We start from the raw sequence: 13,533 nt of genomic DNA on the forward strand, positions 1-13,533 counted from the left end.
TAGCACACAGCCTGCTAGGGTGGAGGTATGACTGCTTTATAGTGTCCCTGCAAACTTTATCAATATGCTGCTTTGTCTTTTTGAATTTATCCAGTTCAGTCAATCTGACCTCAAGACAAAGTGCTTGGGATTTGAAGATGATGAGCTGTCTGCCTTCTGTGCACATTTCTTGCTTGCCCAAGGCAATCACACCTACTGGACTCAGTAAGACTAAACTGGGACTTTTAGCTTCTGGTTGCTTGAAGATTTTTGGTTTTCTTTGTTTGATCCACCTATTAAATTTGATGTTTGTTTTCATATTCCTCAAGAGTCAGGGTGTGGAGAACTCTGTAACCTCCTCAAAGCTCATAGTTCAACTTCCATTGAAGCCTGCTTCTCCTTTACCATGTTGACGTGAGTTCATTCTGCAGTTTGCTTAGTCCTGCACCTTTACTTGCTCAAGGATTTCACTTTTTGTCCTGATGGAGTTTGCTATTTTGATTTAATATTATGTGATATACAAAAATACCAGATTTTCAGCAAGGAAAATTTCATAACTTTTGCCAGAAAATGCAGCACTTAGTAGTGAAAGTTTATTCTGAGGCAGAAGACAGTTGATGAATTTAAGGCAAATAAGGTATTAGAAGTTTTTCACAAGAGCATATTTCACACCAAAGCATATTTGTGCAAATAAATACCATTTTTCTACTTTTCCACAATTAATGTGTTTCTCACAAAAAGCCTTCCCTGATTCCTTTTGTATGACTTTTAACTTGATTTTCCTGGTGGTGCTTATTTTTTCAAGGAGCTCATATCTCACATGATAGCTGTAGGGTGGATTTGTTTGACACAACCCATAGCTGTTTATATCTTTTGTTCAATGTGTAGAATTTGATTCTTCAGTCACATTTCTGCACATTCTGTACAAGGATGTTTCATTTTTTTCTACATTATTGATATGTATTATGTTTTTCCACACTGGTAATTCCCTATGAATTGAAGTTCTCTGTTTATTAATGGTAACAAAGGTATAAATATATATTCACATCATCCCTTCACTACATGATAATTTTAAATTATGAAAAATCACATTTAGAACGGAAAGGGAAGTTCTTTTCTCTTTAAGATTTTGATGGTAATAGTTATTAGTCAACAAAATTCATCAACATCAGTAAGTCCCTGTCTCTCAAAGGTTACTATGGTGAGTTTTATCAATCAAACAGTTCTTAGTAACCCATGCTTTCATACTATGCATGACTCTCACACAGTATGGATGCTGATGATTTGCAATTAGGCATAATTGTTTCCTGCCGTCTTCTCTATGTACGTAATGTCTGGAAAATTATGTTTGTGAACATAAATTCAGGATCTGCTCTGTGCTGATGACTCTCAGATTTATCCTCTCTCTGGATTTTTGTCCAACTTAAATGTGTTCCCTGTCTTTCAGACATCTGTTCAATGTCTAATCACCTAAACTTAAGCAAGTTTTAGTCTTCATTTGTTTACTCTAATCATTCTGGGCAAACTGCTACATTATCATCCATCCCTTATTGCTCAATTTTGCCCTTTCTCAGGATCTTCACATCTGTCCAGTGTTTAGTTAATTCTGTCTAGAAAGTAACTTTGAGGTGCAGACTTTTTCAATAGAAGGTACACAGCTACAATTTGTTCCTTGCAATTGCAAAATCTCTTTCTCGGGTCTTGATAAATACAATCTCACCCAGCTTGATGCTATTCAAAATACTGATGAAAGGTTATTTTTTCTAGCTTGTTGCTCTAATCATCTACCTGTTCTTGGGTCTGCCTTCTTAGTGGTGTAGAACACAAAGCTTTTGCTTTTTCTCAGAGCCTTTTTGAAGTATTGAATGTTGCATTTTAGATTTTAAATGGTGTTCAGATGTCAGCTCTTGTTTGCCCATCTATTGTTCATTGCTTTCTTTCTCAGTGATCTTGCTTCTGCCATGACTTTCCCTTGCACGTGGAAAGACCACGCTACTAATCCACACTAAACCAATTCGTTATCCTGCTTCAAACCTTTCCTCAGAACTTTTTGTCACCTCGCCTATGATTAACTTGACAATGTACAGGCAGCTGTTATGCTGAGAAAACTGCCTACTGTGGTGACTAATATTGCCTTGCTTCTTTGTATTCCTCATCCACCTGTCTACCTATTTGTCTACCTACATAACCTATCTGTCTTGTTTTTACACTTTAGACGCTAAATTTCAGAAGGCAGGTTCTCTTTCATCTTTACACAGGGGCCCAGATGGGTTTTGACCTATAGGACTTCCTCGTGCAACGTGCTATGCTATTAAGAATTGACTTGTGCTGAGGCCCCACACTAGCCTACTCTCCTGGCTGCTAATGTCCCTAATGTCCTCTCTGTCCCTAATTGCATGTTGCAGCTCCTTTGTGCCAAGTCTTTCACTTGTTCAACTGTTTGCTTAGTTGTTCCAAAGTGCTATGATTCTAACCCAGCCCATAATTAGCCACTTTTCACGTAAGATGGCTACAATGTTACTTTCTATTAACAGTCTTCAAATAGATGAAATGCCTTTTTTTACTGCATCTGTTTCACCAATTAAAACTTGAAATGTGAAGTGTGTTTCTTGATGTTGTCATGAAGCCATGAAATAATATTTAATGTAGCTCTAGCATGAATTGGTTGGTACAAAGAATTATTAAAATGTGTGTAGAAGTCGCAAACTAAATTATTCCTGAAAAACCTTGGAGATAAAATAGATAATCAAAAACCATCTCAGATAACACAAAATATGACAAAACCCTTTATAGTTAAAAGTGAAAGGTAATTCCGATAAAGCTAGCAGATTAAATTCTCGTACCATTGTGAAAGAAGAATGATGCTTCAATTCCCATAGTTAATGGATTCAAATATATTGTAACATAAAGAATGACATTTAAAAGTTCTGAGTAATACTGAATGCATAGGTATGTGTCGTTGTAATGACTGCACCATGCAACTTGCACCTTTTCTAATTTACTAAGATTTTGTTCATTGACGCTTATCTCTCTCATACCTGACCTGGTCATAACTCCTCATCTTCCAAGAGCATATTCTGTCAACTCTGATTCCTCTGGGGGGAATTTTATCTACAGAAGACACTACATGTTACAATTTTATATGTTATATTTGTAGACTAGTCCTGCGGAGTACCTACTTGCATTAGGTACTGTAAAAGCATAGGAGGGATAAAATACCTCTGACTTAGTTCAATACTTCAGTCTAAATCATGGTTTGCCTTATTTGTACACATCAGAACATTATATCTGGATAGAACCTGTTATTCAGTGTGCAAGTCTTAATTTAATTTCTTGTGCAGTTTTACAGCCATAGCCACTGAGGTGCAAAATTATTGTCTACATCTTCCTTCTATCCATTGTGATTACTGAAAGAAAAAAAAAAAAAACACAAACAAATGTTCAGATTAAATCCTAGGTGTTCTTCATAAACCAAGCTATCATAGAGAATTTCTAAAGTCGTTGGTAAAAGTAACAACATTTAATTTTCTGCAGTTTGAACACATTGGTTACATGTGGGTTTCTCTCTATTGTTAGTCTCCTGTAGATAGTCGCATGCATTTTGATTTATCTAGTGCAACATTACCTCCACAGTTGGCCTTCTGCATACACACATTCTCTGGAAAGAGAAATTAGCCTTTTGTGCTCTCACTTTTAACATTTTCCAAAAATGAGTGTGTTCTTCAATATTTGTATATTCCTATAAAGAGACAACAATGCATCTCTGGCTCTAAGGTTGCATTTCCTTCCCTTTTGCAACCCAGATGAATTACCTTTGACATTTCCAGTTTTGGTGCTGATGGAACCACAAATCTTTCATTTTTAAAGATCAAATTATCCCTAGCAATTAGTTCCTCATAGAATGTCAGGAACACTGTTTTGTGTGACAGATGGGTAAATATTTTCCCTTGTTTAACTAACAACAAATGTTTCTGGTAATGTGCAATGTTGGGGCATCATTTAATTACAGTCTTTAAATTGAACTATTCTGAGGCATACATTTATTTCATCTTTGTTAAACTTTCTGTACTGTTTCCATCTCATGAACAAGGTGAAACTGGCATAGTAAGACTGTAGGAAAAATTTTCTGACGTGGTAAGATGTTAAAGGACCTTAAGTCTCACTTGAAATGTTACAGGCATTTATGCTTGTAAACTTCAGCAATGCTGAAGTAGGCTTACTGTCTCCAATACCAAAGTCACTCTAAGGGAGAGGTTAATCAGAAGTGGAAGTCAGTATCACAGGCTACCTGAGTCTACATGACATGCCAAACCAGAGGACCACCTTCTCTCACACTGCAGTTTCCACTTGTGCAGTGGAGTATTTCATTTGTATGAACAAATTATTTGCCTATATGTCTATATAATCCCCAAACAGTTTACGAAATTATTTTCAAGGAATGTACCTTTGTTTTCAGTAACAATGAAGTGTTTTCAAGTTATATCAGTCTTGATAAACTGTTTTTTTAGCAGTTTCTTTATTTCAATAGGACAGTACATTGTGAGATTAACACATAAATTAAGAACTACTTGCCAATATGAGAAAGAGAATGGAAGATGGGCTAAAACATAAATCTTTATTGCCTAAATTGAAAATAACCAAAAATTCAAAATTGATAAATAAGAGGTCATTTACTTTTATGTCTATGGGGCATTAGTGATGCCAAGTCACACATAACTTAGAAAAAACAGTGAGAACAATGTAAGTGAGCAAAGTTCATTCAGGTAGCATGTATGGCCTCAAAATAGGCTGCCTCTTTACCAAAAAAATAATTCTTTCAAGGACATGGTGTTGAACTGGCTTTCCTAAAGATGCTTGCCGTGATGTTCAGTGACAAGAGAGCACACACCTCTTTTGCTGTTGCGAACCTGAAGCTGTGTTAACCTATGCCCATTCACACTGAAGAGGCAACTGCTATTTCTGACACTAGTTTGTGCCAGTTAGTATCTGACCCAGGGAGCCCTTGTGCTGAGGAGGTTATTCAGACAATGTCCATCTCTTGGAGAGAGACAGTTTGGTTATTGTGTCCTGTGACACTGGAACTGGTTTTCTTACCTGTGCAGCTCTAAGCACAGGCTTGACAAAGGTTCTCATTTTACACAGTGATTTCACAATGTCTCTTTCTTTTTTGAAACAATTAGACGTACAATAATAAAATATTCTACATTAATAAGAGTGCCAATATCTGTTGCCCTTTTATTATTTTTAATAAAATTACTTTCCATATCCATGGCTTTTTACATTTTCAAAGTACTTTAGAAGCGTTAATAGTTTAACTAAGAAACCCAGTGTTTTGCATTGCTATTGTAGCAGCTTGCTGTTATACAGAAACTGATTTTGGAAGCATTACGAAAAAGACGGTAAAAAGAGGGCAAGAGCAAGTGACACAGCTACTTCAAAAATGTGAAGTTTGTTGTAAAAGCAGCAAACATGAGATTCCCATTGTTTCAAATATGGTAGCTCAGAATTGTATCAAATTACCTTGTCTCAGGCTTTGAACCAGTAAAAGACCTCACAATTACAACAGTAAATTGCGTCCATCATCTTGTATTAGATGCATATAATCTCCAGGCTGGAGCTGAGACTTTCAATTTTGGGGGGAGACTGCAGAGCAGATTTGGAGAACTATTAAATGAAAAATTAATTTCAATTTTTCAGAGATTTTTTATGAGTATGGAATAATATCAGAGACATTTGTTCATAAGTCTGAAACACTTATAGAGACAGTTACTCTGATGACATCTCTCAGGCTGTATGTGATATTTCATATATCACATTATTTCGTATTATTTCATATATACTTTCCTGCAGTTTTCTTTGCTGAAGCTAATTCCTTGTCACTAAGTTGCTGGAGTTTTTGTTTCTTTTTTATGCTTAGACATAACATACAAACATATACAATCTAAATAGTGAGCAAATATAAAATGGTCTTTGTTTTGATTAATATAATTAGTACTGTCCTTAACTTTATTGTAATTCTAGTAATTGTGCTTTGCCCTTCATATAATTGAACAACAACAACAATAATTAAAATTTACTAAGTGTTAAACATGACACTTAAAGAAGTGCTGAAGTGTGTATCCCTGAGATGAGGTCTACTGTTTTCAGCAGTATCATGTAGCAGAAAGTCAGAAATATTCTGATTGGTTCAAGTTGTAGAGGAAAAATATGGTGACTCAAACTGAAATTTGACATCAAATTTAAAGAACCTAGGAGAATTAGGCATCAAATTACCATTAAAACTGGGAGTTTACCAGTCAGCACTTGGGGTTCCTAGAAGAATCTGTTCTTCACAGTCGGAAATGATCAGGACCTCTGTCACATGTCTCATTCATATAATTTTATGTATGTTGTTTGAAATTAGTTTAGAAAGATTTAAGGCTGTAAGCAAAGACTCATTAAAATTGTCAGACACAATTAATTCAACAAGCTTTCACATTACAATAGGAAAATCAAGACAAGTCATGCTTTTAATTTCAGAACCAAAAAAGGACAAGATATATTCCTGCATTTGCCTCAGAGCAGTGAAGTTTCCAACATCAGTGCTATCAGTCCTTAAGGTAACTGCTACTCTACAAGGCAGACAAGGAAGTAAGTTTTGAATCTAAATTTAGATACCCATGGTAGGCTCCTGATGTTATGAAATGGCAATACTCTCCATCAAGCTATTCATATAGATTGGGCTAAAGCATCTAGTTTCAGAAGCTGAAGGCAAAATGATTTGAGAGGCATGCCAATGTTCAGTTTAAATTCTTTAAACATATTAAACCTTAAAAATGTTGCCATTAAATCTATACTGATACCTGAAAAATCAATTGCTGACATGTAGAGAGGTTAACCATTTAAAATTGCCTTTGATTTTTACCTACAGTTTTTCTCAGTGGAAATTTATATGATGTAGACCTTTTTGAATCCCAGCAGATGGGTTAGTGTTCAAGTGTGCACTTAGGTACTGCTTTGGCTACACTCTTTTAAAAATGTTGGCTTTATGGTATAATATTTTAATGCCCATAAAATATCACACATGCCTTAGGTATCTCTTAGAGGTAAATACACTCCTTTGTTTTATTTGGTGTATCTAATTTTTTTTCTATATAATACATGTATGTTTTATTTATAATAAAAACACTATTGACAATTCATGTAATGTAGGTATGAAATCTGTGGGGTTACAAATCTCAAGTCATAAGGATATATGTTCAAACTTCTACCATTGTATCAGCATCCTGATTAAGAAACAGCTCAATATGTGTGGAGATGGCAGAGACTGCAGAGACAAAAGATGCTCCTCAAATAATAATAGGCAAGTTCAACCATCTGCATTATAAATTACTCATTCAAAATATCTGAAAGAAAATTCCATTACATGTTTAAGTGTATATAAAGAAGGGAATATTTTCAACTTTAGCTGTAAAGGGATCTGATCAGAAGAGATAATTTTTGAGACCTCTAAACTTTAATGAGCTGCAATGAAAAGCATTGTATTTGAAAGTTTCTTTTGCAATGTAAAGTTAGGAAGAGAAACCCTTCTGAAGCATTTTCTTTTCATTATGCTAAAATATAACTAAAAGTATAAATACAATACCATATTAATAATAATAAATATGCAGGCATAAAAGCATAAATCCATAGCAACAACAATATCAAGATGTTTGGATGTGGATGAAATGAGAAAGTCAAATTAAATTGTTCTGATATTTCACTAGAGAGAACATATTACAACTAGTACATTCTCATAAACCTGTGAGTTCATATACACACACAGGAGTTTTTGTAATGCAGGCAATTGCCTTTCTGTTTGGGCCAGGAGGTTGGTAAAAGATGAATTTCCAATGGGTTGTGCCTATGGAATACATTTTAGGCAGACATGAGCTTTCTTTGTCCAAGTTAGAGTGGGTAGGAAGCTAACTGAGTTCAGATGGTATAATGTTGAACATCACTTAATTACCTTTGCTGACAGGAAGGGTATATTAATATGGAGTGTGTGCTTCTCCATTCAGGTCAGAGCATGGGTGGCGCAAGCTAGTATTTGTTCATAATATACTGTGCAGATGCAAAACCTGAAATTAATCAAAATACCATTTGGAAATACTGTTGGAGTACACGTGCCTTTGGGTTCCTGAGGTTATGATCAGATTAAATGGATCTTTGAATAGTCTTACTATTTTAGAGAGAGCTAAAACTTGATCACAGTTCCTCCAGGTTTTTAAATCTCTCTTCTGGGTACAACCAGTGTACTTATAATGGAAATTTCAGTGGCATTTTTCAGGAATAGAACACTTTACAAGTCTTGATTCTGTAATATATATTCATCCATATTTACAGAAATGGTTAGAGTCTTGGGAGGTAACGTGTTATAATAGAAAGGAGACCTTGGAAATCCAATTGCGTAATTAGGTTTTACACTTAACGGACTGTACCACAATTTCATTCAATGTATTTATTTTCTGCTGCCTAATAAGTACCATTATTTGCCCCCACTCTCCAGATCACTTCTCTATCTTGAAGTGATGCTGTAAGTCCAAATTGGGCAATTACATAATGTAGAGGGAAGTAGAGGAAGCTTCTTTTTGAGTACATTTGCTCATTAGGTAGCTTTTTTATTTTTAAATATGTTTTAAAGCTGTTCCCAGGAGTCTTTTTTCCTCATCTTGGGAGCCATGGTCTACTGTCCTCTTCTCTTTGTCAGACATACATGCTTTTTTTTTTTCCTTGACTTCTGAGTATTAATATTTTAAAAAGAGACATTTGGAGGAGAGGAGGAAGGTCACAAACTGTTCAACAAAGCTTAGGAAAACACCAAATCAGTTTCAAGGCTACAGAGAGCACAAACCATGCATTATAGTTTAAGCCTTTAAAATTATAAAGTAGGTAAATTGGATTTTTATGGAAATTTCACAGAAAGGCTCGTATTTCCAAACACCAGTATAATATCTGAATTGAGGTGAAATCCACATGAGATTTGCTGACTTTAAAATTCAGCACTTTCATTTTATGCCATTGAGCAAAAAACTAATTTTTTTTTTATCCATATTGCATAACTAACAAAATGAAATTTTACCCTCTGTTGACTGGCAATACCTTGCATTAGCCAAGATGAAGTCATTAGAGAAGCATTTATAGCTTTGCTGCATTTCAGGGTCTGCTGATGTTTCCAGTTACAAGCCCTGGCTTTCAGGGTTATGTAAAAACAAAAGTTAAAATTTATTTCCAAGGAAAATTGAAAACGTCTGTCATCATGGAAGCAGGGTTTTTTATAATAAAATAGAGAAAAGAAACCTTGAATATATATGATGACTTCTTGCATTAATTGTAGGGGTTGGTAATCTAAACTCCTGCGCCTGCTAATGACTTGGTCTGTAAAGGTAGACAGGTTCCTTCACTTCTTGGTGGCTGCCACACCTTCATCTTTTTGAAATTCAAGTACTTGGGAAAGGATCCTTTTGCTATGGATTTTAGCCACTTGACTCAGCCAGGCTAACCCAGGTAAAATGACCTAATAACAAAGCTGTTCAGTGCTGTGAAATGCAGGAACATGTTTCTGTTTCCAAGGGTAATTGAAGGTGTGGAAGGTAGATTGATCTTAAATGACATTTGCTTGAGTCATTTCAAATTGGACTGATTCCAACCCCATCAAAGGCCAGACCCTCAGCTGCATCTCCCACTGAATAAGCTACATTGGCATAGGTGATTTACAGATCTCAGTCCCAATTTTTTGTCATGCAGAAGAAACTAGACCAAGATTAATGCAAAAACTGTTTTGCATTCTACCAAAGTGTCTTTGTCTTACACTTTCAGGTGTTTGAAAAATACAAACATGTGAAATATAATTTGTCTTGTGATAACTTATCTGACACCTTTTATTACGCAGTTTTCAAGATTTGTCCTTCAAATGAGGTGATTTTAATGATATATCATCTTTATCACTTCAGATTCCTAAGCAGTATTTGGAACAGTCAGGAAAAAAACCTGTTTAAACTGTATAGTCAGAACTAATATAATAGTGGTAGTGTGCGTAGTCCAAATGCACCAGTAAATGCTTCTTCTAGCTAGAAGACTTAGTGCAATCATTTGTTATTTGGAAAGTTACTGAATAGATGCTTTAACAAGCTTAAGTCAACACTGTAATTCAGGAACTTTTCTAGCATCTCAACAAACTCCCAGAGGAATGTCTCATTAGCCTGGTGTCTGAAAAGCGTAATTTTCTAAAGGGTAAAAAGCATTTGAAATATTTACTTGGTGATTCAGCCTAGAATGCTGCAGAAAGGGAAAGTGTTTTGCCAGGTCTCTAATGCGTTTTCAGTGGCTACAGAATGAGGAATGCAGTTCAGCACTTCCATGGAGAGGTCTCTTCCATTTCTTTCCCTTCCTTTCCTTTTAAGTAGCATGGCTTCTACATTATAGAGCAAGCAAAAAGGTGGAAAAAAGAACGGGTTCTTAGGCCCTGTTCTGGCATTTCTGTTGAGTTTCTCATTTTGGTTTTGTACAGCAAGAACACGGGGTTCATGCTCCTGTAAGCAATTGAAAGGTACTCAGAAACAGTAGGAAGTAGAAGATTGATAGCTGCCTTTTTGGTAGAGGCTTAGTATTTTAGAGAAAATGCATATTTGGAGTTCAAACCTGAGTGCCTGGAAGAGATAGTGCTAGCAGCTTAACTGTTTTTCCATATAATGCTCTTTCCATCTTTAGAAAATGCTGAGCTGTAATAGTGGAAGGTCCAGGTGAAGGAAAGCCCTGCTGTGCCTTTATCTGAAAGGTGGCTGCCTACAGTGGAGAGAAGAGCTAAGCAAGAAGGGGAAGAAGGTCTTCTGGGTCTTCCCTCTCTTTTAACCTGATTGTAGCTATCACAGTGCACTACAAGAAATGGTCATGACATGCTCAGACACTGTGGGAGAAGAGACACAAGTATGATCCTGTGATGGGTAGAGGAGTCCCTGCTGTCCTAAACAATGTGCTAAGACACTCCTAGCAAGTTATAATCACTCTCGAAGGGTTTTCTTTGTTGTTTGTTGTGTTGTGGGTTGTTTTGGGGAGGGGGGAAAGTTGGACTAGAAATTAAAACACCACTTGTTTCTTACTGATACCAAGTACTGCATAAAAGCTATTAGAATTTCCTCCTGTCTTTTTTACTATCAAAGGAAAGGTCATGCTATTGCACCTGTGCCCACTAAAGGTAGAGAAGAAAGGAGCAGTACAGAGGTCCTTTCTTCTTTTATCTTATCTTGGCTGTGTTCAAGGAATAGAGGGCTATGAACTGAAACAGTCCCTTCAGAATGAGTCCTTTGCTCTTTTCTTCCATGTGTCTTCTATTTTCCATCCTCTACATCAGTGGATTGTCTAATCTGGCTGTTCGTGTTAGGTAATAAAAAATATTTTTCTTAGCAATTTGAGCAGTCGTTAACTGTTGCTTTCGATTCCTTCTAGCAAGTGTAGTTATGCAAAAGTAAAATGTTGGGTAGTTATGCAGTTTATTTCTGCATATAATCTAAATTTTGACCAATATTGATATTATATGCATATTAAATACCCTGAACAAATCCTGTAAACTGGCAATGAATGTGATGTAAAGAAGCTTTCACTAATGGTACCTTCGACTAAACAGAAGAACAGAAACATGCAAATCCAGAGCAAGAAATGAATCTCCTTACCAGTAGTCACGTAAGAAGCTTTTGCAAGCTGAACGCTACATCATTAATATGATATCATTAATGAGATGATATCATTAATACACTTTTTTAAAAGCAACACTCCTCCTATTTTTGTACTATAGATTGTATCTTACCCCAGGAATCATTCTATAGTAAGTATTCTAACAAAAGATACAATACTATATAGAATCTATACCATTAAATTGTGAAAATATTGCCAACCAAAGCAATAACTTTGCATAGAATATTGATGTATACATTGCTATTTTTCCTCACAAACACAGCAGATGAATTTAGGAGAAGTCAGACATGTAACTAGCTAGCCTTCTGCTGATCACTGATATGTTCTCTGAAGAATACCAGTCAACCATATATTGCAATTACAGAAAACACTGTATTTATACTGAAATAAATCTGCAAAAAACCCCCCCCCCCAAAAACAGAAGCAACATGTTCTGTCCCTGGGAAAGGTTTTCAACTTGGCTTTATTATGATTTACAATTTAAGCTTGGTGTATTATTGGCAGAGCTGGGCAGTGGAGAGGAAAGAACTGAACCAGCAATTGGGCGCCCTGAGGAGAATGACACTACCTCTTACTTTCTCATATTCCACTCAGATAATTTTGCAGACTCAGGTGTAAAAATAGCAATGTAGATGCAAATGGCCATTCAAAAAGTTGGGATTTCTGTTGTTCTTTGAAGTAATCCTGTCCTTAGGCATTTAAAAACATTTTATCCACAGAATTGTTCCACATATCAAAGGGAAAAATAATCTTTTGCATAGATTCGGACATAATGGATTTTTACTCAGATCAGAACATCAGGTTCATATAATTGTCTTTTTGAACTGTCGGTAAGCTGGGAATGATTATATTATTATGGTGTAAATCCAAGGGCCTTAGGAATTAGGTAACGGGTTCTCATGAGGTTTCCTTATTTCAGGAGGGGGCAATTCAGGTGGTGGTGTAAACAGCTTGCTACATTCACCAAACAGAAAAAATACTCTCCTTATCTGGTAAGCTGAGTGTTTCTGAATATCATTTGAAAAATATTTGGTTGTCAGATTCTCAGGAGAGAAATGCCAAAATGAATGCATCTTTCTCTGAGATCTCCTGGCTTCTCTTGCAGCATCCCAGCTAAGCAACGGGTAAAATTATTACCCAGAAATTGGCAATACCTTACAAGAAAATATCAGCAGAAATTAAAATATATATAATAAACACCTCATGAGAGAGTAGGAGCAAATCACTTTGAAATATTAGACCAGTGGAATTAGAGTAATGAAAAGTACCTAGACTACAGAATGAGTTGCTGCATGAAACCATTTGAAATAGTTGTATGCAAAACATTGACAATCTAATTAGAAAATGTGGCCACCCCCATAAATACTGATGCAAATGTTTATTACTTTTAAAAAATGAACACTCTGACTTTATCATCATCCTGAGGCTACCATCCTTGTCATACATGGTTTATTTCTTACTGTCCTGTTGTAAAGTCTATATTATGATCAGAATGGAAAGAACACAGTTTTTTTTCTTTTAGAAAAATCCAGGATACAGCTTTCAAAAAAGAAGTGCACAAGCAAGAGATCTACCCCAGAGGTAGTCAAGTGTCTACGAGCTATAATATGATATTGTGCCTGACATAACTATGATACTGTCCTGGGATATTGTGTTTAGCACGTCTCCCCAGCCCCGCTCCCCATATCTCCCTCTCTCTCCTTGGACATCAGTTTAGTAAAGTGAACACAGGAGCCTTCTCTTGTTAACTGAAGTGCCCTTTTCACCATTCTGGGTTTCTGTCTGATTAACAAAGGAATTTGCCAGGATTTGTCAAGAACCTACAGAAATTACAACTTTCTTGTC

The 13,533-nt window shown here is 35.9% G+C and overlaps 1 protein-coding gene and 1 long non-coding RNA gene across 3 annotated transcripts in view; one reads left to right on the plus strand and one right to left on the minus strand.

Moving 5' to 3' along the window:
* LOC142408695 (uncharacterized) overlaps nt 1–3,013 on the minus strand; it is a 245,418-nt gene extending 242,405 nt beyond the window's left edge. Inside the window, exon 1 of the long non-coding RNA XR_012775377.1 lies at nt 3,001–3,013. This is a non-coding gene — a long non-coding RNA (uncharacterized LOC142408695). The remainder of the gene's footprint in view (nt 1–3,000) is intronic.
* Nucleotides 1–13,533, plus strand: part of GRID2 (glutamate ionotropic receptor delta type subunit 2) — a 735,317-nt gene that overhangs the window by 462,273 nt on the left and 259,511 nt on the right. The window lies entirely within an intron of this gene.

This window comes from Mycteria americana, chromosome 4 (assembly GCF_035582795.1).
Source record: "Mycteria americana isolate JAX WOST 10 ecotype Jacksonville Zoo and Gardens chromosome 4, USCA_MyAme_1.0, whole genome shotgun sequence".
Classification (NCBI taxonomy): Eukaryota; Metazoa; Chordata; class Aves; order Ciconiiformes; family Ciconiidae; genus Mycteria; species Mycteria americana.